Raw genomic sequence first — 27,005 nt, forward strand, 5'->3', positions numbered from 1 at the left:
CTGGATTTTTGGTAATACTAAAATAATATTAAATTCATTACATTTTTAAAAATCGTATTCCCACATAAGTACACCCCTCTGTTGGTGAGAATACCGGAGTTTGACGTTTGCAAAAAGAATGCCATATTTAATAAAATATTACTTTTTGTTTTGGAATTCAACCATAAACAAGTACCAAGGTACCTACTTGAATTCAATATTTGAATGTTAACAATTTTTAGTTTTGGAATCTAATCACAAACAAGTATCTAGGTACCTACTTATCAATGAAAAGTCTTTTGCCAACGTTCGGGCAGGACAACGTCTGTCGGGTCCACTAGTTGTTTTATATTATTTAACTGATTCAAGTTAAGTAGGTAGTTAAGATCACGTAAAAAAATACGTTATCAATAAATTGTATTAGAATTTGTAATTTTACAAACCTATGGCATATTATTTAGGATTTAAATAAAAATGATATTTGTAGTGAAAATTTAAGAAAAAATAAATATAAGTTACTTAAACCGTTTTTCGATTCAAATGAAAATTCGAAAGATATTTCATTAAAAGGGAGATTGATTCCATAAGCTGCTTTAAATAAATGAATTTATTATATATTCAACACTGGCTAATTATGACTGACAGTTAACTGTCGCTGACGTTGACAAATCGACGTGATTCAATGTTGACCAATCACTCTGATTACTCTAATTAATTAGGAAAATTTGCATTATTTGCACAGGTTATATACAATAAAAAGGCCAAACAGCGTATTAATTTTGAAACATTCATTAGTGTTTCGTTGAATTATTTATTAACTAAAATGATTTAATTGAGTGCAAAAAACTCTGTTCACCCTGGAAGACTTCCTGTCTTTATACGATTCATAGTATCTTTTGAACATATTGTATTTGGCATATTACTTGACACAGTTTTTTGGTTAAATAAAAACACCTTTAAAAATATTTACCTTAAGATACTGATGTGGTATAAAAGTATTGAGATTAGGTTTTACAACATATATCCCCGTGTTTATGGCACATAAGTTATCTTGTTTTACGATAAGGAAAGACATTATCTTTGTGAGTTAGGAAACTAGAGATTTTCGGATGATTTTATCAGTCGCATTACATAAAAAAACGTGTATTCACAACTAAAATCTAGAAAGGATTTGATTATATTCTATTCAACAAGAGTTAAAACATAAATGTTTTGTTTAAATGATTCTACACATTAAAGTCATTGTATTATGACGTTATAAAACTTAACTTAATCCCACTCACATAGACCTGTTGAAGTTTTTAGGTGGTAATTAATTGCATATGTATTCAAAATATGAATTCGATTGCTTACCTATAATTAAAACTCAAAAAGGTAATCCATAAATCAAATATAATCTGATAAAAATAATTTAGTACGGGAAATTTGCATATCAATATTAAGAATATTCCGTTCAGTTGTTCCAACTTACAGTTGTTCCAAAAATCATAATTTATTATTTGTCGAAACAACAGTCTGTGTATAAAAATCATAAATAAGTGCCGTATTTAGCTAGGTCTGCTTTTTAGTATTTTTGATATTTAAACACATTAAAAAAGCAGTATGGATTATCCCGTAGAACATTTTTTGAGGGAAAAAACTTAACAAAGTAAATATCACTGATTTTATGACGATAAAAAGTATTTTGATTATAACACGAGGTTTTAACATTCCTTTAAAAATATTCCGTAGAATGAAATTCGTATTAATTAAATTTCGTGAACAAAAATCATCCAATAATATGTCAAAGCCACTAAACATTCGAAAAACTACTTGATTATATTTTTTTTATGCACCTAAGTTTAAATTTGAATCAGAATATTAAAAAAATATTGATACATTTGACGGGATTTTGTTAAAATAAAAAAACGCAGTTTAAATAAATAAAAAACATTTTAAAAATCTTACAATATCTAGGATGAATTAAAAATTACCAAAAAAGATTTGTTTCCATTGCTGTATCTCAAATGATTAATAGCTTTTTAAAAATAAGTTTTGTTTTTAAAAGAGCGAATTTAAAATGTATTATGTATTGTAATTTTGCCTAAGAACATGTTAAAAATAGTATTGAAAGGGCGTAAAACGTGTTGATAAGATGCAAATATTAAGCATAGAACAGCTTTGATAACGCGTTTACGTGTCTGATAATGGTATTCATTACTATTTATGTTCTAGTAATATGTTTGCTCACGTTTATGAGTATCATCATAGTTCTAATTATGGAGAAAATATCGCATATTACCTTTCGTAAACTCTCCTTTCCTTACCGCAAAATGGCTTTGATTAAATTTTAATGTCATCTCTCGCAGAGATGAGCGGTAAACTTCTTTGCGAAGATTTTTCTCAACATTCGTGTGAGAAAATACTTGAATCAAATTATTAATAGAAACCGAATTCAAACTACCAATCGAAAAACTTCCGGTCCAAAAATATCAGATGATTGTCAATAAAGAAGCGAAAATGAATTACGATGATTCGTTAAATCAAAAGAGGAATAAACATTGCGTTTAATGGGGTTCATAAAATCAGGTTGTTACTGTTTTTGATTATTGTTCCAAATAATTTATTGTATTGCTTTGAAAAGATACTGCGCAAATTCATAATTATTCATTCATAGAAAGCTAAGCTTTTAGAAAATGCGGTTTTAATAAATCTTTTTTTTATCGCGTCTTTATTAAATTATTAGCTGTTATTTTATAAATTCATAAAAAAACAGGACGATTATAACAAAATTCAGGAAGATCAGTTTTGTTTGGAGTCATTTAACTATATTTTTTTCTTTTAAAACGTCGCTGAAAACTCATTATTTTTGTAAATCTGTGTGTGAGTATTTAATAAGGCTTGAGCACCCGATGACAAATTAGTTGAAAAGCGGCTTATCGGGACCAACATAGATCATGTCTTTTACTAAATGATCTGGTAGTTCAGCGAATAATTTATTTTAGGTTCTGGATTTTGTTTTTTCGAGTTACTGAAGGTATGAAAACTATTTCAGGTTAATTCTGTGCTTATTTAAACCAACTAAAACACAATAACTATGTCAATAAATTCATTAAAAAGACGAATACCAGGCGAAACAAAATGAATTGAATGATCAGGAGAGTAACCATTAAGAAGGTAATGAAAAATACGAAATGTGGGTTTGGAAAAATCTTATAACAAACATGGAGTTAGGTGTGTGTGTTAATTGTTTATTAAACAATTCCACGTGTTGATGAAATGTTCGTGGTAACAACGGTGACTCACTGCTGCGTTGAATTGCGTTTTTAGAGATGTTTTATATAACTCTAATTAAATTGTAAACGGTATTAGAATTGAGATATTAAAGGATGAATTTTGCAAGAAGAAACAAAATAATTTTAATATATTACTATCCCGTGTAACAACGCTGCTTTCAACGTTGCTAAGATAAGAATTGAGATATTTACCAACGAAATAGATTAAAAATACATTTATAAATTATGTTGTGTACATAAAAATTCCAGGACACTAAAATCGGATTTTTCCTTGGTCTCCAAACTTTCAAATTGCGATTTCTTAAAATGATCATTTTTGGGTTAGTGAGTTGCCTAAATGGCGACGATCTCATATGCATGAATCTATGTATTTGTCATGGTAGTGTGGCGGGTCGACAACGACGGCACGAGCCGAACATTGCCGAACGCCGACGTAGAGCGTACGAACAGGCCAAACCGGCTAAGAGAATACTACCGGATTCCGACCTCACCGCACGCGTCTTCGAGGCACAAAATTACCGCCAATTTAGATTTACCAACTTCATTTTATTTTGCCTAATATAGTTATTAGAATCCTTCTTTCAATGTGTTAGCTTCAGTAGTTTAGTTTCGTGAATAAATCTTTGTGTAAAACGTAAGTACCCTGTTTTACTTGCTCTCATTCTGTGCACCCACATAACTTTGTACATCACAAAATTAGGCCACCAACTAGGTGCCGACATAAAAGTGGTATACCCCGACGTTTGAACACGAAAACACAACATTAAACAATCAATCACGGTGACCCCATTCAAATTCCATAAAAATTGCGCAAAATTTCAGACAGAAATATCTTCGCTTGACAAAATTGTACAACAATTACTTTTTTTCGGTCGGTACATGAAAAATTTAAAATTTCATTTTTAATTTGATTGCACTTTTAATTTATTTGTAATTAATCAAGGTTAATCTATTTCAAGGTTAACTTATTGTAAGGTTAATTAATTTAGTATAATAGAATTATATTATAATAATTATAATATATAATAGAATTAGATTTTTCAAAGACCGAGCGAATCGAGTGAATTTTTCTGTCGGTAACAATCTTCAATGTAAATGTAACTAATGTAAATGTAATTAATGTAACTAGTGAATTGATTAAACTGTGATTAATTTCTTAACAATATTACTCGGCCGGGATTAATTCAAACAGGTGATTCATAATTTAACTAAAATTATTATAAACAAACATAATATAATACGTTCGAGCGACTCGCTCACCAAAAATCGCACGCCGAGTAATACATTCCTACAACACATATAAATTTTATTTTTTTTTATTTTTCTTGAGTCGAACACACAAACAATTCACACGAACATTTACATAGGGTGCCAGATTGAGTAGAGGTACTTACAGGGTACCGGAACATAATTATTTTTGACAAATATTATATGGCGAGACAAGCGTGACGTAGGCATCCGAAAGTTTTCTCCTTGTGAACGCACTGCGGGAGTAAGTTTTTTTTTTTACCAGCGAAATCTATCGGAAATATTTTTCAGCTGGCGCAGTCGTTCACAATACTTGCAATTTGTAAAATTTTATTTTTGTAAACAACTTGAAACTATCAAACAAACAGATATTCGGGCGGCTAAGCCGACGAATGTTTAACTTAGTACGTGGACATTAGTATCCATACTTTTTTTCTATATACATTATATCGTGTGACTGTACTATATATGTTTATATTTTTAACCTAGGCTATGCATGTTATTATGTGTTACAGATTTGAAGTTTTACCATAAACATTTTTAAACTTGATATATTGTACAACGGACAATCAAAAGGAATATTAATATTGAGGGGACCACTCAGGCTTGGAGAATACAAATACCTAATAGTTGGAAAATGTGTTCCGCCGTATGGTAAAATAATTATTTAAATTTTCTGTTTTTAATTTTCTTTTCTATAACTTGCACAGTACATACATAACAAATAGTGACTCTGACATTTAAAAAATAAATATTTTTGTTTGAAATTTAAATTTAAATTTAAATTTAAATCTAATAATTTAAACTTAACTTTTTAATACAACTACACTCATTATTGAATACTTTTATTTCAATATTTTAACTTATACTGTAATCATTATTACATACATTTTTCTGAATTTTTTTTTTAAAAACGAATATTTTTAAACTGTAAACAATGGCTAACAAGGACAACACTGACTTGACAAATATCAACACAGCAAACAACATGTTCCACACGGATAGGATTAGCGTTAAACTACCACAGCTATGGGTGAACAACATCGAACTTTGGTTTAAACAGATAGAAGCACAATTCGAGTTGGCAAACATAGTTTCAGAAGACGCACGTTATAGTCACTTAGTGTCAAAACTTGAACAAGCGCACATAGAACAAGTTTCAGATATTTTACTCATGGAACCGAACCGAGCAAAATATACGAGGCTGAAGGAAGCTATAATCCAACGCATGGGCTGTCCACAGGACAGAAGGAGAGAAAAACTGTTTTCTTCCTTACAGCTTGGGGATCGAAACCCATCCAGCCTACTTAGAGAGATGCGGACGCTAGCAATAGGTTTACAAATAGACGAAACGACGTTGCAATACTTGTGGATACAACAACTGCCCAAGACGATCCAAGCGCATTTAGCCATAAGCGAAGATGACTGGGATAGACAAGCGACGATAGCAGATCGCCTAATACAGGTGTACACACAGGATAATGTAGCGGTAGTAGGTACCAACAATAAAAATAACATTTGTAGTTTAGAACAGTCCGTACAAGCTCTAACCCATAAGGTAGAGAGTTTATTTCACACAATCAACAAACAGCATAGTCACAACAACAATAACAATAGATTCAAACACACAACAAGTAACAGCAGTAACAATTTCAATAACAACAAATACAACAACAATTTCAACAAAACAAGCTATAGGGCCAACGGAAATAACAAGAAAACTATTCTTTGTTACTTCCACACAAAATTTGGCGATCAAGCTAAGAAATGCGTCACACCATGTGAATTTAAACCGCATCTAGCTTCAAAAAACTAGATGGTCGAATCATAGCGGAGGCGGCTGATTCAACCAACACAACACGTCTCTTTGTTAAAGATCGTGATACCGGTGTGTCATACCTCGTTGACTCCGGATCGGAAATATCATTAATTCCTAGATCTTTACACAAACGCCATGGAGAAAAGTCTAAGCTAATTCTCTATGCAGCGAACGGGACTACGATCCAGAATTTCGGAGTTACCACGGTAACACTGAATCTGGGATGTAAACAAATGTTTACATGGAAGTTTATAATAGCGGATACGACACGCCCTATTATAGGAGCAGATTTTCTCCACAACTTCCACCTGTTAGTAGATGTTAGGAACAAACGGTTAGTAGACAATACAAACGGCAAGATAGTCAGAGCATTTGACATCTCCACAAACAACAACATAACATGTTCCATATCATTAACAGACAAAACCAACATTTACCACTCACTCATATTGAAGTATCCACAACTAGTAGATATCAATAAACCATACGCAGGGCTGGATAAACACAACACAATCCACCATATAGATACCCGTGGCAAACCCGTTATGTGTAAGACTCGTCGGCTGTCCCCAGAACTACTGAGGCAGGCGAAGCAAGAGTTCGATCACATGGTGGCTCAAGGTATTTGTAGACCCTCCAAGAGTGAGTGGGCCTCTCCATTGCATATGGTGAAGAAGAGCGATGGTACTTATCGCCCTTGTGGCGATTACCGTAGCTTAAACGCACAGACGGTACCTGATCGTTATTCCTTGCCACATATCCACGATATATGCAATGACTTATTTAACTGTAAAATTTTTTCCAAAATTGACTTACAACGAGCATATCACCAAATTCCAATTAATGAAACTGACATTAAAAAGACAGCTATAACCACACCATTCGGGTTATTTGAATTTGTAAGAATGCCATTCGGACTATCATGCGCTGCACAAACATTCCAACGGCACATCAACGAAGTCACAAGAGGTCTAGAAGGAGTACACGCATATATCGACGATATATTGATCGCTTCACCAGACGAAGAAACACATGTGGAACACTTAAAAGCTTTGTTCCAGCGACTTCAAGATCATGGAATGGTGGTAAACCCATCTAAATGCGAGTTTGCCAAGAAAACACTGTTATTTCTTGGTTATGAAATTTCGGCTGAAGGCATCGGACCCTCGCCAACAAAAGTGGAAGCCATCACGAACCTCAACAAGCCAGAAACCATTAAGCAGTTGAGAAGATTCTTGGCCATGGGAAACTTCTACCGAAGATTCATACCACGAGCAGCACACAAATTGATACGACTACACGATTACCTCAAGGGAGCAAAAAAGAATGACAACAGAAAAGTAGAGTGGAACGAAGTCACTACACACGATTTCGAAGAGGTCAAGAACTCGCTGATCAACGCCACTAAGCTTAGCTACCCAGAGGAAAGCAGCAAGATGTCAGTGTGGACAGACGCCTCAGATTACGCAATCGGAGGCGTGCTACAACAAACCACAGACGGCATCAACTACAAACCGATAAGTTTCTTCTCAAAAAAGTTGAACAAGGCTCAGTGTTCATATAGTACGTACGACAGGGAACTACTAGCCATTTTTGAGACTGTAAGGTACTTTCAACATTATCTGGAGGGCAGAGAATTCTGTATATACACGGACCATAAACCACTACAATTCGTGTTTAGAAGGAAAAGTCACGACAAAGAAAGCCCCAGACAACTCAGATATCTAGACTACATCTCACAGTTCAGCACGGACATCAAATACATAAAAGGAGAAGACAACGTCGTCGCCGATACCTTATCAAGAATCGACATGATCGAACAAGAGGCAAACATATCGTTCGAAAAGATCCATAAAGAACAAAGGCAGGACAACGAACTACTCGCACTCTTGGACGACAAGAACACTGCTCTGAACCTGATCAAAACCAACATGCAGGGACAAGAAATCGTCTTCGATCTCAACAAAGGCAACATGCGACCGTACATCCCAAAAACGCTACAGAGATCTTTCTTCAACCAAGTGCATAACCTCAACCATGCAGGAGCCGACGCCACGACCAAGACCATCAGTCAAAGAGGCGTCTGGAAAAATATGAAAGCAGACTGCGCAGCTTGGACGAAGGCCTGCATACCCTGTCAGAAGAGCAAAGTCAACAAACACACGAGGACACCGATCATCAAGATCGACATGCCGAGACAGAAATTCTGCGTGGTCCATGTCGACCTCATCGGACCTTTTCCACCATCAGAGGGACTGAGGTACTGCCTCACATGTATCGACCGATACACTCGATGGGCGGAAGTAATCCCTATCGCAGATATCCAGACCCACACAATCATCAGAGCCATCTGGGACAACTGGATTGCGAGATACGGCGTACCGGAGAAAATTATAACTGATCAGGGTAGGCAATTCATGTCTACGGACTTTAACTTGTTTTGTTCCAGATCAGGCATAGCACACTCCAACACGACGCCTTACCATCCACAAAGTAATGGCATGATCGAGCGATTTCATAGAACGCTGAAGACGGCCATTAAAGCTCACCACCCTGTTCCGTGGACAAAATCGATCAGCACCATACTACTCGGACTGAGGGCCACACTGCGCACGAATGCAGAGCACTCAGTAGCAGAGATGCTGTATGGGTGCAAACTAAAGTTACCAGCAGACATCCTGGAGCAGACGAACGACTACATTGACCCGGACTCCTACACTAGGCAACTGGTAAAGTTCATGCAAAACGTCAAACCAAGGCCAGTCGAGCACCACAATAAAGGTAACGTTTTCATCCACCCGGAACTAAAGAGAGCCACACACTTGTTTCTGAGGGACGACAGAGTGTACAAACCCCTGATGCCGAACTACAAGGGGCCCTACAAGGTCATCACCAGGGCGGAAAAGACGGTAACACTGGACGTGGATGGCGAACATAAAAAGGTTTCGCTGGACAGGTGCAAGCCGGCGTTCCAGACAGCGGAAGAACGAGCCAGTCCAGCAGAAACGGAAACACCAACAGAACAACCGGCATACACAACGCGTAGCGGCAGGAGGGGGATACAGCGTCAGTTTTGAAAAACAGATTTCAAAACTTGGAAGGGGGCTGTGTGGCGGGTCGACAACGACGGCACGAGCCGAACATTGCCGAACGCCGACGTAGAGCGTACGAACGGGCCAAACAGGCTTGGAGAATACAAATACCTAATAGTTGGAAAATGTGTTCCGCCGTATGGTAAAATAATTATTTAAATTTTCTGTTTTTAATTTTCTTTTCTATAACTTGCACAGTACATACATAACAAATAGTGACTCTGACATTTAAAAAATAAATATTTTTGTTTGAAATTTAAATTTAAATTTAAATTTAAATCTAATAATTTAAACTTAACTTTTTAATACAACTACACTCATTATTGAATACTTTTATTTCAATATTTTAACTTATACTGTAATCATTATTACATACATTTTTCTGAATTTTTTTTTTTAAAAACGAATATTTTTAAACTGTAAACAATGGCTAACAAGGACAACACTGACTTGACAAATATCAACACAGCAAACAACATGTTCCACACGGATAGGATTAGCGTTAAACTACCACAGCTATGGGTGAACAACATCGAACTTTGGTTTAAACAGATAGAAGCACAATTCGAGTTGGCAAACATAGTTTCAGAAGACGCACGTTATAGTCACTTAGTGTCAAAACTTGAACAAGCGCACATAGAACAAGTTTCAGATATTTTACTCATGGAACCGAACCGAGCAAAATATACGAGGCTGAAGGAAGCTATAATCCAACGCATGGGCTGTCCACAGGACAGAAGGAGAGAAAAACTGTTTTCTTCCTTACAGCTTGGGGATCGAAACCCATCCAGCCTACTTAGAGAGATGCGGACGCTAGCAATAGGTTTACAAATAGACGAAACGACGTTGCAATACTTGTGGATACAACAACTGCCCAAGACGATCCAAGCGCATTTAGCCATAAGCGAAGATGACTGGGATAGGCAAGCGACGATAGCAGATCGCCTAATACAGGTGTACACACAGGATAATGTAGCGGTAGTAGGTACCAACAATAAAAATAACATTTGTAGTTTAGAACAGTCCGTACAAGCTCTAACCCATAAGGTAGAGAGTTTATTTCACACAATCAACAAACAGCATAGTCACAACAACAATAACAATAGATTCAAACACACAACAAGTAACAGCAGTAACAATTTCAATAACAACAAATACAACAACAATTTCAACAAAACAAGCTATAGGGCCAACGGAAATAACAAGAAAACTATTCTTTGTTACTTCCACACAAAATTTGGCGATCAAGCTAAGAAATGCGTCACACCATGTGAATTTAAACCGCATCTAGCTTCAAAAAACTAGATGGTCGAATCATAGCGGAGGCGGCTGATTCAACCAACACAACACGTCTCTTTGTTAAAGATCGTGATACCGGTGTGTCATACCTCGTTGACTCCGGATCGGAAATATCATTAATTCCTAGATCTTTACACAAACGCCATGGAGAAAAGTCTAAGCTAATTCTCTATGCAGCGAACGGGACTACGATCCAGAATTTCGGAGTTACCACGGTAACACTGAATCTGGGATGTAAACAAATGTTTACATGGAAGTTTATAATAGCGGATACGACACGCCCTATTATAGGAGCAGATTTTCTCCACAACTTCCACCTGTTAGTAGATGTTAGGAACAAACGGTTAGTAGACAATACAAACGGCAAGATAGTCAGAGCATTTGACATCTCCACAAACAACAACATAACATGTTCCATATCATTAACAGACAAAACCAACATTTACCACTCACTCATATTGAAGTATCCACAACTAGTAGATATCAATAAACCATACGCAGGGCTGGATAAACACAACACAATCCACCATATAAGTACCCTGTTTTACTTGCTCTCATTCTGTGCACCCACATAACTTTGTACATCACAAAATTAGGCCACCAACTAGGTGCCTACATAAAGGTGGTAACAACACAACTAAAGTGGTGAAAATGTGTTCCGCCGTATGGTAAAATAATTATTTAAATTTTCTGTTTTTAATTTTCTTTTCTATAACTTGCACAGTACATACATAACAAATAGTGACTCTGACATTTAAAAAATAAATATTTTTGTTTGAAATTTAAATTTAAATTTAAATTTAAATCTAATAATTTAAACTTAACTTTTTAATACAACTACACTCATTATTGAATACTTTTATTTCAATATTTTAACTTATACTGTAATCATTATTACATACATTTTTCTGAATTTTTTTTTTTTTCCGAATGGTGTGGTTATAGCTGTCTTTTTAATGTCAGTTTCATTAATTGGAATTTGGTGATATGCTCGTTGTAAGTCAATTTTGGAAAAAATTTTACAGTTAAATAAGTCATTGCATATATCGTGGATATGTGGCAAGGAATAACGATCAGGTACCGTCTGTGCGTTTAAGCTACGGTAATCGCCACAAGGGCGATAAGTACCATCGCTCTTCTTCACCATATGCAATGGAGAGGCCCACTCACTCTTGGAGGGTCTACAAATACCTTGAGCCACCATGTGATCGAACTCTTGCTTCGCCTGCCTCAGTAGTTCTGGGGACAGCCGACGAGTCTTACACATAACGGGTTTGCCACGGGTATCTATATGGTGGATTGTGTTGTGTTTATCCAGCCCTGCGTATGGTTTATTGATATCTACTAGTTGTGGATACTTCAATATGAGTGAGTGGTAAATGTTGGTTTTGTCTGTTAATGATATGGAACATGTTATGTTGTTGTTTGTGGAGATGTCAAATGCTCTGACTATCTTGCCGTTTGTATTGTCTACTAACCGTTTGTTCCTAACATCTACTAACAGGTGGAAGTTGTGGAGAAAATCTGCTCCTATAATAGGGCGTGTCGTATCCGCTATTATAAACTTCCATGTAAACATTTGTTTACATCCAGATGTGACCAAAATTGGAGAAAAGGCCACATGGCAGCGTTATAAAATTTAAGTATAAAACATTTTTATAATATTTATTTATTCATTTATTTTATTTTATTTCATTGGAAAGCTAACAGACATTCATAAATGTATAAGATGCAAGTATACTATAAACTCATATCATAAAGTCCAATAAGAGGCTTCCACATTATATTGTTATTGTAAATATTGTCACATAAAAATTATACATAACATAAAATAAATCATTATACACAACTTGTAATATTACTAAAAATGTAGTACATATTATTAAAAATATATCTACTTTTGAATATTGGTCACACAGTTGCACATTATAATATATAAAACAACTGTAGTATCAATTATATATCTAAATGTATTGCAAAAAAACTTGGATGTTAACCAAACAACCGCACATAAATGATTTATTTAGTATTATACGGAGAAAACAAGGAAAAAGTTGACTTTTTATTGAAAGTACGTAATATAGAAATGTATGTAATATGATTGAAGTTTACAGAGGTTAGCATGGGGGCTATAAGGCGATAAATCTGAGGAACGATTATTTTGTCTCACAAAATTCCTACCAAGTTTTAGTGGAGCAATACCTGAATTATTATAATATTATCTGGTACTTATACCAATTGCACTGCTAAGTTTATAAAATAAGGATGCCGTAAGAAATACTAATAATGCTAGGCCGTGTTTTTTAATACTTGCAACTTAACGAAATAAAACGTAAGAAAATACACAGTAAAGACTACATTGGCATAGACTCATGTCTCGAGCTCCACTGTAGAAAGTAGTCGATTTCATTAATCCGCGTCCCAAATAGTCGCATTCAGCAGTCCTCGTGTGGATCTATTTAGCAAATCTTTCATAACAACTCCAAAACATTATGCAAATAAATAACTTCGTGAAGCAACAATGCAATATGTACGCATAGAAAGCCAGATGACGCGAAATATTATACAAATATACAAAAACATTATTCAGAAAGCAAAACAAAGTAAAGCACGGCGTTGGAAGAATTTAAAAAGTAAAAATCTGCTATATGCGATAAAAAGAAATAACATGACTTGAATGTAATTCTTTGCACTCCAGCCGTTCGAATCAAAATTTCGTCATATACATATCGCACATTTAGAACGAAAACGACATAACTAAAAAAAAACTTAAATTGAGTTAAGATCATAAAACGATTTTAATGAACACTATCCATCATTCTGCATTTAAAAAAATGCAACATTCGGGTGAAAATATGACAAAACCGTTACACCGGTCTCTTTGCTACTCAGAGTATTTAGGTTCCGTGTCAGTACGAAAGCGACGCTATAAGTGTTGTGTTTATATTTCTGTGTGCAGGCCGCAACGCAGACAAACATATAGTTACCAAAAGCCGGTTGAGTCGATTTTATTCCGATACAAATGGTTACTATACTTTATTTTTTTAAGTATTAAAGCGACCAATTTAGCTTTGTGATTGTTTCGTTTCGACTTACTGATAATCTTAGTGACTTATTTAAGTTTATGTCATTTCGTGACTAAATAAAAACATGTGTTTGGTGACCTAAACCGACTTATTAAATTTATGTTATTATCTTATTTATCAAAGTGCATTTGTTTGTTTGTTTTATTATATATTATGTTGCTGCACGCCGGAAACAAAAAGCAATAACATATCAAAAGTTAACTATTGTTATTATTTTCTAATATTTCGTATTAATAATCAGTCTCATATCACAGGAGTATCGTAATAATGTACACGAGTAGATTGGCTTTTTCTAATGCAATCTGTTTATTATCTTAAATAAAAACATACAAATTATATTAGGTTTGCAAGACATAAATCAACACAAGATATGTGTGCTATAAAGAATTAAATGGCAAAATATGATGTTTTAAGTAAGATCAGGATGCCAAACTGATTTTAAAATACTCGTAATTTAACAAAAAATGCATTTGAATTCATTCTCGCGTTTTTAGTGACGTCATACTGTTACCATCGGCACAATAATATAAATTTATTAAACATGACGCTTGTATATGATCTTATTAGAAGCAAAGGGGGAAAACTTAGGGCGCTTTCTGAGAAATCAAGGTTTTCTACTATTTCAAACATAAATTCAGCATAACACTGAAAAAGACAAATTTTATTGACTTGGAATCTAACATTTGTTATTGACTAACTTTTGGCATCTGAATATAAAAACGAGTCTAAACTTCGTCCCATAAGTCATACAGAATGTGCGTAAAAAGGGCACAATTATCAAATATGTCGACTGTTCAAATATAATAATATTATTCAAACAAAGTCAATATAAATAAATAAATAAATATATAGTATAGTTGCAGTAAGTTAAATCGTGTTTAGTACGGCTCTTTTACCAAATGGCAAACATATGTGGATATTAAACTAAAAATAAGCTATAGAGAAGAAAACTTGACGTAGTAGAAGAAAAGTAACCACAGTTTTGAAATAAGCACGCTCATTTAACTTTAAAACAGCTGAAAAATCGAACTCAACACAAATTGCGTTAGAAGTTTTTTCTCAATGTTATAAATGTACGTCGAAATACAAAAAAAAATCGTAGCAAAAATAAGGTGTAAAAATGATTATTAAAATTGATACAATTATTATATTGAAATCCAGTATTGATGGTGTATATAAATTATTTAAAGCAAAAAAGTGTAACGTTTCTTGAAAAACTGAAGGCCATTAAAAAATATGAAAGCGTGCATATTTAAAAAAAAAAAATTTTTTTTTTTCAAACATAAAATTTATATTTGAAGCACTAACTTTGTAATTATTCATTATAATAAAATAAATATAAAACAACTTTGTTCGAGAAAAAATAAAATCAAGTGGTCAAAAATGAGGTTGTTTTATATTTCACCATCTATCGTTCCCTTCCCGCACCTAATGGTGCATAGGGCACTGCATTGGTAGACCAATTGCAGCGTATCTAGATCATTTTTGTTATATAATGATAAAATGGTCAGTCTTACGCCTCAGGTACCAGTCTAGGTACTGTGAAATATTCTAGTGTAAAAACACTCGTTTAAATATATAATTCATATCAACCATGTAGGAAGTCGAACTCGAGACCTGTTGCATGGTAGGCAGTCGTTTAGTCGGCCTCAGGGCGTAATGGTCAGCGCGTTATATGTTTATTTTTTTAAAAACAAATTATTTTGAAAATACCGAAAAAAAAGTGAAAAAATAAATAGACAATATCTATATCATGTAGGTTTGTAAATTAATGTTTTTACTTTTAAAAAAATCAAGACTAATTGTTTTTTTTTATAAATAAAAGCTTTAGAAAAGTTAATGCTGTGGTTTTGTAAGTTATTTATTTTTCTGCTTCTATATTAACAAATTTACTATGGTTGCCCGTAGAAAGACACATCATGAATGAAAAGGAAGATTAGCGCTAGGTTTACGCGAGAACAATACAAAAGAGAGAACAATATTATCTTGTCCCAGCTCCGTGAACAGCTACGAACGCGCAGGATAGGACGCTGGGACAATACGAAAATTAGGGCGTAGTTCACACGTGAGCACTGCGAAAATGAATACGCGACGACGTTTTTTACGAGCGAATTTGCAAAAAAATAATGTACAATAAACTTATGTATGTAAATAAATAAATAATAATAAATAATGATAAACAACTGGATAGTGGGAAAAGTTGAAGGTTTCTTTAACATAACTTTTATACGAATTGTTTTTTGTATTTTGACCAGTAAAATATTTTAATTGAAGGCACCACCCCATCCGATTATTCTGTACCGAAATATGGATTGGAATTGCTAAAGGACGAACTAGAAAACAGAAAGGTTTTATTTTGGCTGCCACTTTCGGCAAAAAAAATGCACGAGAGCGAACGCACTTGTCGAGCAAGTCGCTATTGTCCTACGGTCGGTCATGTCCGTGCGCGTTCACACGAGGATAAAGTGGCCATGCGCAGTGGTGGGGGTAGTCATAGTTCTGCGGAGATTGCCTGCCCGTCTATCTCCGTGACAATGTCAAGGAAAATATAATGTCCCACAAATTTCTGTTCACACGTAGACAATGGGTCGGATGCTGGGAAAGAACAATAATGTATCGCCCTCGTGTAACCGCTACTTTAAAGAAGGCGGCACAGCAAAGTTAAATAAGACATCAAAACAAAACATGTATACCAACAAATAAATTAATGGAGCTGGGAATTTTAATTGATAGGATACAAATGTAAGAATCACGTTCATAAAAAGCCCCAAATATAGCACTTAAGTGCTCTCTATGCAATGTATCCATGCTTATTAAGGATCGTAGAGGCTGTGTGTTAAAGAATTAAGTGCCTGTTATATTTTGAGGGTCCTTTCTTTATTAAAATAAATGAAAAAATATCTCGACTTCAAAAAACTTTCCAATTAAGACATGAAAATATTAATTGAAAGTTATATGAGTATTTTTTTTTAAATAATGGGAAAGCTTTTAAAAGAGAGGGTAAATGACGAGATATTAATTTATTACCAATGTTATATTTATAAAAAATTGCTAAGTATGCACAATAATAATTTTAGTTGTAATTAAGTTTTATATATGCACTTTCTTGTATTATATAAAGTTCTGTTATAGCTATCAACAACCAAAAACAAAAAAAAAACATGGTAATGTTGGGAATAATTGTTTTATTTTAATGATTTATTAATCTAATTTTTATTTTTATTGAGATTAAAACGGTCGGTCCGTAACACACAAAAACGACTTACGCAACGAAAAATAACATTCTAAAACATCAAATTATTTTTATACGAAAAGCGGAAAATCCGTTGATTAAAAAGTATCCCAAACAACATAACTTATCGGAATTATTAGTGGTCCAAACAAAAACTCAATGCGGGTATCGATTTTATTATTGCTAGGTTATACTTTCAGACGATGTCAACTGTCAACACCTTGATCCATTAATGTTTTCGAGAAAATAATAAGCCTCATAAAACACTGGAAAGATCAATAAAAAATCATTTACTTCAGTCTTTAGAAGTTTTATATGTATCTTTTCAAATGTTTGAGTGCTTTGACCACTTTGGTGCGATGTCTTGTCTGTTTATTTAAAGATTTCGACATGAAACGAAATATCAAAATATATTCGGTGAGAAAGAACCGTTAGTTGAAATGAATGAGAATCGATTTATTATTTCTAAGAGCTTTTGCGGTTGGATACAAAGTACGAGAGCTTAACCTACTCACACTAAATAGGTACTATTGAAGTACTTTAAAGCAAGTATAATTTTATGTAATCGTAATTAATACGAAAAAAAAAATTGTTTTGATATCTTCGCCAAAGTGTCGGGGAAATGAGTTTTCTGATATGTATCCTACAAAAAGAATCAGGTTCTATTCCCTTTGTTTCATACAGATATAAATTTTCTATAATATTTTCTATGAATATAAATATCATTGTCGCCGCTTCTTAAAAACCAATAAAATGGCGAAAGCACATCCCCGGGAGTTGAAAAAATTCATGGACAAAAAATTGTCTTCGAAGCTGAATGGCGGTAGAGCTGTAAATGGTATTTTGCGATGATTCGATCCTTTCATGAACCTGGTGCTAGATGAGACTATCGAAGAATCTAAAGATGGCAATAAGAACGTCATTGGAATGGTGGTCATCAGAGGAAATAGCATCATAATGCTGGAGTCATTAGATCGAATAACATAGCATTGATTCAACTAGTTTACATACTTATCTCTTTGTGATTTACCCAAATGCATTCCTTTCTTCATTAAAAAAAAAAAATTTACATGTAAAACAAATACTAAAACAACACACTTATATTTATTAAAAATATATTTATTAAATAAATCGGTTTTACACATCGTGATATGTATTAGAAATAAATTCAATCGCTTACATGGCATAACACGTACGTAAAATATCAATTAAACTTATAAAATAAGTCAATATGTACGGGTATATTGATTTTATTTAGAGTGAGCGACCTAAATATCAAAGCCATTATAGACAAATGATAAAAAAGAGAGTATTTTTCCTACGTTTTTTAACAACGCCATTAAGAAGCTTTTATTATTTTATTACAAAAAACATATGGGGGAAAAAAGAAACCTAATTTTTTTTTTTTTGAGGGAGCTTTCGTAGTTCTATAAATGAGGCGCTGGACACAAGAGGTTAATAACGTAGCATAAGTTTTTGCAACAAAGGCCAGATTTACGATGCAATTCTTGCAGTGTGTGAATACGAAGCAGTTTCAGAATATAATCCTGCTTATGAATCAGCTGTGTGTGTTGCAGAAACAATTATTGCTAAAATGTGTTGAAAAAGCCGAATGAATGAATCATTCAAGAGAGAAATTACGTCACTTTATAATACACCCACAACACATGTAATAAATATATACAAAAAAAACTAGTTTCCTTGATATGTCAATTAGTAAAATTAATCAAAACTATTAAGTTTACTATTATTTTTTTATATTTTACAGATTGGCTAGAAAAAAAATTTATACATAAGAAAAAATATTTTGAATACGGCTTTTGAAGTCTATCTTTTTATATTCGGTCATGCCATGGCTTTCTTGGTCTTCTTGGCTTTTGCACCCATCAACATCTGCTGGATGGCTCGGAGTGTGCATTCAATATTTTTATTTAATTTAATTTATTACCTCCATGGAAAACGCAAATGTTAACAATTTTCTCATTTGAAATTTTTATTTTTTGTATTTTTTTTTGTCACATTTAATGTTTATATCTTTTGCATAATTTATGAAAACTTAATTGGTCTTTTTATGTTAAAAAAATGTTGTTTTTAATACCTATTATGTATAACTGTATGTTTTCTAAATAAAATAAAATTTAAAAAATCTGCATCGTAAATATTTTTAAAAACTACTTATTCCCTGTCCATTGGTTCTACAAGTCCAAACCATCACAACACCCATTTCCCAATTTTGTCAATTGTGCTTGTTTAATATTCTGAACGGTACTCGGCTCTAGTTTTGAAATGTTGAAATAATTAAACAAAGCATTAAACGATTTCCATAATATTATTAATAATATCAAAAACATTTACGGTAACGATGCGTTCCAAATAAACTAGCTGACAGGCGTCTCACGCTTAGATCAGCTACGTCTACGGCGAGAGGAAAGGTTATTATACCTCTACGCAAACAGCGCACTAAATTTAGTAAACGCGCATTTGCGGTCGCAGGCCCTATGGCATAGAATGCTCTCCCAGCAGAGGTGCGAAGCTGTGAAAGTGAAGTCATTTTTCGGAAAAAAACTTAAAACCCAGTTGTTCTCTAAATCGTTTGAATAAATCCGTAGCATGTGACAACAAAATAAATTGTTTTAATTTAATTATAAATTTAAAAGCTTCAATTAAATTTATTTATCTATAGAATCACTATGTCAAGCGCCCTTGAGGTATTACATTACGAAAATGGCGATGTATAAGTTATCTATTATAATAATAATAGGTAAATCTTTTAACACCTCATTACGAAACGATTTCTGAAGTTCTTAAATTGGTACTAGTATATTTCTGTGAATACCAAGGTCTGGGTTTTATCCCAAAATGTTTGTTTACATTTGTTCACCTTGAGACGAAACACGTGATTTTTTTTGTACATCCTCTACAAAGGAGTGCAGTTATCCCTGCTATGCATAAAGCAACGATTGTCAAACTCACTCGACGGTAAAATTATCCACCTGGAGATGGTAATTTTACAGTCGAGTAAATGAGAATAAGAAGTGTTGAAGTAAGATATTTTAATTCCGAAATGTTATCGTACAGCGAATATTTTTTTTTTTTTTAGTCCTCTCCTGTCTAACTTCAAAAATAATGATTTCAAATTACCACCCGTGTAAGGAAAAAACGACTTGATTTATTGGGTCCACGTGTAGTATTTAGTGAACACGATAAAAATAAAAAAGGAAAAAATTCATTAGTTACGTAAACCTTGATGAAGAAGCTTGTTTGCTTTGAAACCGGTCGGTGGAAAATAAAAATTAGTGGTTTAAAAACAATAAACAATATGAGGACATTGGAAGCAAAGATAGCAACCATAAAAATTTTTTTTTTAGTTATGATGTCATTCTGTAGTTTATCAACTTTATTTTTATAAAAATAATGAGTTGAGTTTCAAATGTAGTTTAAAATCATACTTCTGGTGGTTTGAAAATAGTGTTAAGCAAACAAAGCAATATCCATCACCCATTTTATTCGACCAATGACAGGCTTGAGATTTGAATTTTCAAAATGGCCCTGCCATACAAATATTAAGAAAGTCTTTTGAATTCGTGTAAAAAAAATATTTCTAATAGAAAGACTGTCTTTGGCATTACTGTAGCAGATTTTGTTATTTTTCTCAAAAACACCAAAACGAGAGTTTGCTTTCTTTGCTTCCAATGCCCTCATATATTGACTTATCTAATTTAGCCCGACTCGCGCGTCAACAGTTTGTTAAGCGAACCAAAAAAGATTGACAGGCGGACAGAAGTTTGGGAACAAGGGTATACACAGGAACAGCTGCTGAGGAAGTTGTAGAAAAAAGATGGGACAAAAACCGGAGCAGAAAAAAGGGCACCCGCCCCAACCACAGACCTCAGTTTCCTTAATTTGTAGTCCCAGCTATTAATTAAGCCATAGATGTCTGGTTAGTTTAAGTTTTTGACTTTAAATCTACCCGAAGAATTTCTTGAGACTTCATTATCAATCCACTAGCAATACGGAAAGGGGTAAAGAAAGATGGATGTTATGACTGGTAAAGCCAAGGCGCCAAATATAGACTAAAAAACAGAGCTTAGACCAACAAACCAGAAGTCTTAATTTAGAAACATAAGATAACGGGCAAAAAAAATATTGACTGCTTTTATACATAAATGTCCACAACGATTACTTTACCACGGAGATGCCAGTTTTCATTTATATTTAGAGTTGATTATCATAATTTCACGATTGATTTGTTTTTAAATCCCTAGAAAAAAATATCGATTGTAAAAATGTTAACCACACTTTGATACACGCACAAATAGGTGACACGTAGAATTCAGTTTACATATACCTTTACGTATTTGGCAAAATTCATGCTTTGTATATTTTATGAATTGCTTATTTATTATCTTCAACGCTTCGTTTTTAAACATTAAAGAGATTTGATTTCTGTTTAAGGGATGGGATGTAATGACGAAATTCAGTACTACGGGAAATTGGATATAAAAAAATGTTTTTTTACATGCGGTCAAAATTGGAGCATTTTATTGTTCGTCGAAGTTTCTCTAAAATGTATGAAAAAATAAAATAAATGAACTACTACATTGATCTGTCTCAAGTTCATGCTAATCAACTAAGGCGTTGGATAGATTTCGGGTTTCCGGGAAGCCAATTCACAGAAGACAACTAATGGCGTCACAGGCGGAGTAATTTCAAAATTACAAGACTTAAAAAAATCATAGCAATGATGATTCAATATTTCCACTATTTTTTTTTAAATGTCACTGTATTGAATTTATGAGAATAAAAATAACGTCCAAAAAATATATCCTACAAAAATAAATAGGTTATTTGATCATTGAACAGTATAAAGGAGCATGGTTCTTTCATTATTTTTACCAGAGTTTCTAGTGTATTTTTCCTGTCAAGATTTAAAAATAAACTATACGTGTAAAATTCAGTGATACGTGACATAGGATTACTTGGATGGGATGTGACATACTCGAGATACACCAACTGTTTGTTGGAGTATACTAAACTTTAGATGTTTATAGATATAAACCCTCACCCTTATTCTGGTCCCAATATGTCTTACGGATATGTAAAAAGTAATGAAGCATTCATTTCTCGTTGATGTTTTCGACAGCAAATTAAAGGTGCATTTTGAAGAAAATACAAAATGTGAACAAATTAAACGACTACAAAATAAATGACTTGTGGGTGTAAGTAATAGTTATGGCTTCCATCGTGGACGCAGTGTCTATTTATGTGGCAGATGGTAACACAGAGCTCGAAATAGAGAAGAAACATAAAGATTAGTATAAGCAGTTCATTAATGTACAGCTCCGAAGCGTTGAGACACTGATAGTGAGAACGGGTGATGTAGGGATCGTGGCGGTATGGGAATAACCAAAGTTCACAGGAAATGAACCACGACTGGAGCGCCACAAGGGATTCAAGTAGGGCTATGTCGTTCGTGATATGATAAGCCGTGTAAACAAAAGAACCACGGTGTTATTCAATATTTACTTGTATTTAAATCCAGTAGTAATATTATGCCAAAACCTGCCGGCTATCACGATTCTCATACTAAACGATTTTTAGCGGCAATATAACCACGTAACTTCACAGTTTTCTTGCAGAAGCGTATCCATAGTTAACAGGAGCGAAACAAAAGGAAATGTCGTGATTCAGGATTTTCTAATATCTTTGAATAAATTACCATTTCACCGACGGACGTCGTGTGACGTGGTCAATTGTTTAATTTTTGGTCACGCCATATCGCGGCACACAGCTCCTGGCAGTTTCCATTGAATACAGTAAATATGTACACAGTTAGACAACGGCTATTATTAGGCTGAGCGTCGTGTTTATGGAAAGAAGATGTGCGGGCAATTAAGTTAAAGTAGGGGGATTCGTATTAGTTAAGAGTTCTGAGTGCGCGAGATGAGAATTTGTTCGGCGAAAGATAACTAGTGCCATAGATGCTCTTAGCATATGCGGGCAGAGAGCGGTAGACAAAAGGCAACGAAAGGTCAATGAGCAGACAACTGTGTTCCGGAAATGTGACTATTTCAACGCAGTTTCGACAAAGCGTCTGAAATAACACCTACAGGACAAATAACACGTAGAGGAAAATATTTAATCAGTGTTCGAAAAGAGCAACGCACATTGATGATGCGATGTCATGGTTAAAGATTACTATTTGTGGGTCTAATATTATATTCTATAAGTTAAGTAAACGTTATGCAAATGGTGTGTTGATATTTGAATTACCTTTATACCTTACTGCGGCAAATCATTATTTGAAAACCGGAATCATATTTTTTTTAATCACTTCATATACAGATACAGTTAACGTACATTTGCATAAGGGCGGGCAAATTGCGTTTAGGCAATTTTTTCCTACCTACCCAAACCGTTCAATTTGAGAAAATCGGTGGTATATGAACATATAGACGCTGTAGTCTTTGTGGGACATTTTTTTCAATTCATGTTATAGCTTAATTTTAAGATGTATTTTTCTTAAGTGTATTTTTGTAATTATATTTCTATGTAAATAATATGTGTATGGAAAAATAAACAAATAAAATATATTTGTATATATGTGTTGATTAATAATTTCTTTATAGAATAAAATATTGATACATTAAAAAAAAAAAAAAATGATTAAATATCTACACTATACTATGAAGAGAAGATAAGATAAAGAGGGAAGGAAAGAGGGAGAAAATAGGAAAAACATACGTAATTTGAATGTATTATATAAAGAAGGGGCGTTTTAGACATTAGTGGGTAGATTATTCAATAATCGAGCAGCTTCTACCGTGAAAGAGGAGGCAAAAAATTAAAGCGGTGAATGGGCATTGAAAGGGTTCTCTCGTTACTAAAAAGAAGAGTTAGTATCTTACACATTTAAACAAATCTTAAATAATATTAAATTGTTACCATGCAATCTCAATAATATATCAATCACAGAAAACTTTATTTTCTTCAGTATAAATTAATTAGTAACTGAAGTGAGAATATTCATTTAATAATACATACAGTTTTTTATCATATGACCTTTGTAAAATAAAATAAAATGCTAATGTCATAGATTTAGCACCATTAAGCGAATATAAAATAAAATTAAACGAATTGTAAACATTTGTGGACGCAGTAATTGGATGATTAAGAAAAATAACACTGAATCTAAACATCATTTAGAATTTCAATAATCGAAGTAGTACCGTGCTTAAATGCACATTTTCAATCAAAATAATAACGTAACGATAAAATAATGAGAACGCATATGAACTTTTAACCTTAAAACGACAAAGCTTATTCAATTACTTCTACACATTAAAGATATTAAGTCCGTCTTCCGTAGTACGCTAGTACAATATTATCTGCTTAATCATTCTCTGAAAAATGTTCACATATTGAACCTGTCAAAATCATATTGTCAAAGGTGAAGGGTGATTGGGTGAATAAACCAAGGAATGGACCAATGGGAACACGTGCCGAGTGCATCGTGTGAGATCGACTGAATGAGAATTCGTTATACTTGTTTACTTTAACCAATCGACCGGCGGACATTTTGTAAAGCAAACAAAACGCGGTGCAGAAATGGCTTAAATAACACGAAAGTAACTCACAGCTTATATTTATGTTGAACATCATTAAAAGGAAATTGCCTAAAGCTACGAGTTAATAAAGCACTTAAATAAAATAAACATATGACACAGATTTAAATTTTCTCTAGTTTATGTACCTGGCTGGCTATTAGTTAATCGCGAGTTTACATGTAGATTTATTTTTTAAATAAACATTCGCACAAATGTTTTACTCAAATATTTCAATTTTGTCTTTAGGAACACGAACTAGTTGAATAAAAAAAATGTGTTTTGTAAGGAAAACAAGAGAAAAATCGAAAAAAAACGAACATTGAACTATTCCACTAGAAGGAAATTATCCATTTATTGGTTTCATAAACCGAAATAAAATAATTTACTGATATTTGAATAGAAAAATATAATCGAATCACATACAGTCCCATAGAGTTGGGACTTACGTCTCAAATAATATGTAGTAAACTGTCAATAAACAAATAAATAAATACATAAAAAATCCAGACTTATTATAAAAATGCACATGAGAACCAATAATATACAGGTTGTTCTTTAAACCCTGTCACATCCGAAACCACGATGATCAGTATGAGCAAGAAGATACATTAGCATATTTACAAAAAATTTAAAACAAATATTTTTTTTAAAAATAAAATATTGAAAAAACAAATGGTTGCTTTCTTCTGCAGGGGAGAAGTGAGGAGAGTGCGGCGCAGTATTAGATTCCCCCTCCCACTCCTCGTTTCTTCCCTGCAGGGGTAAGCAACCATTTGCTTTTTATGATATTTTATTTTTTAAATTTTATTCGTTCTAAAAAAATATTTTAATGTGCCAATATGTCTTCTTGCTCATACTGATTATCATGGTTTCAGATGTGACAGGGTTTAATGAACCCCTGTATAAATAAAGAATCGACTATATTAGTAAACGTGGTTTAGAAAATAAGTTTGTTTGAATTCAACACAATTGAGCAATAATAATTTAAAGCATTGGTGGATCAACTTCGAACGTACTAAAATTTCCTCATTCCTTTGAAGACAGAGTTACCTTCGTAAATTATGACAATTGAAAGCAATTTTTGCATCAATAATTTTCTTACGGGGACAGTTTAATTTAAGCATTTTTTTAATTGAAAAGATTCCGATTAAAATTTTTGCACGGTACAAGGTAAATTGTTACCGTAAACCGCAACGCTTTAGAGATAAGTACTCAGAAAAGTCGCGGAAGTGCAAAAATCCTTTTGATCAGGAAGAAATCTTTCGAAAGACAACTTGATTGCCGCTGATAAAATAAACGTTTTACCCGAGGTATTCATAAGACTCGGTTATTCGGTCATATCACCCAGGGATCGAAATGCGGGGTAGTTGGTCCCATACCACAATATCAAGTTCAACGAAGGTTGACCGGCCTTTAGACCAAGTACTAGGTACTTGAAACCATACAAGTCTTCTACTCGGCATAGACTGTACCTACGCCGTATTGCAGAGTGTATTGCAAGTGCTTCTGTATTCAGGGTTGGCGTGATTTAATCACCGCGACAATAATTATTTGAAGGGACCGATAATTTCAATGAAATTCATAGATTCTATAATTTTTTAATTTTATGAAAAAAAATAAATGAAACAAAAATTGTCATAATGGTAGCCAACCTCCATCGTGTAGTGGCACTGCAATAAGAAAGTATTTAATAATTACTTTTACAGAGGCTATCTTCAAATAGTTGTAAAAATCACAAGTCACAAGTATGTCTACAAGTACAACTAAATAACAGCTAATAAATAAGTTTGTTGTAAGGAATAGGACTATAAAAATAACGATTTTATATATATATATATATATGTATATATATTATTTAAAAAATTATGTATTTCAACGTATGAAATAAAGAAAAATGTAGAAATGCATAGATTAAGGGTAGGTAACTAAAATTATTAGTAACAGCGCAATGAAGCATAAAAAAATGTTGTTCATGCTTTATTTTTTCTTTCTCATGTTTTACAAAATTATTATAACTGTCCATTATTTACTTTAGGAGCAAAAATTCTTTAACATTCTCTTGTATACCCACGAACAGGCCATGCCTTTGTGGGATTTTTGTTTACTATTTTTCTATTAATATGTACTTCATTAATATGTAATTATGCTTTTTTTTTTTAATACTCTGTTTTATTATCATGTTTATTGTAAAAAATCGAAAAAAAAAAAAACTATCAAAACACAAAAATAGAAAACACACTGTTTACACATATTATCCTATGTCATCCTTCTGTTATTATAAAAAATATTTTTATGATTTTTCTATCTACAGTCAATAAAATCTTTGCAACACCGCAGCGTTACCATAACAACAAATTAAAATAAGATC

At 33.3% G+C, this 27,005-nt stretch overlaps 1 long non-coding RNA gene and 1 pseudogene across 2 annotated transcripts in view; one reads left to right on the forward strand and one right to left on the reverse strand.

Moving 5' to 3' along the window:
• The window catches only part of LOC148275669 (uncharacterized), a 181,936-nt gene that overhangs the window by 98,905 nt on the left and 56,026 nt on the right, over positions 1-27,005 (reverse strand). The gene's annotated exons all lie outside the window — the stretch shown is intronic.
• On the forward strand, positions 17,756-18,038 carry LOC148275670 (putative small nuclear ribonucleoprotein G pseudogene; annotated as a pseudogene).

This window comes from Micrasema longulum, unplaced genomic scaffold (genome assembly GCF_059751315.1).
Source record: "Micrasema longulum isolate JH-2025_06_02 unplaced genomic scaffold, ASM5975131v1 h1tg001365l, whole genome shotgun sequence".
In the NCBI taxonomy this organism is placed as follows: Eukaryota; Metazoa; Arthropoda; class Insecta; order Trichoptera; family Brachycentridae; genus Micrasema; species Micrasema longulum.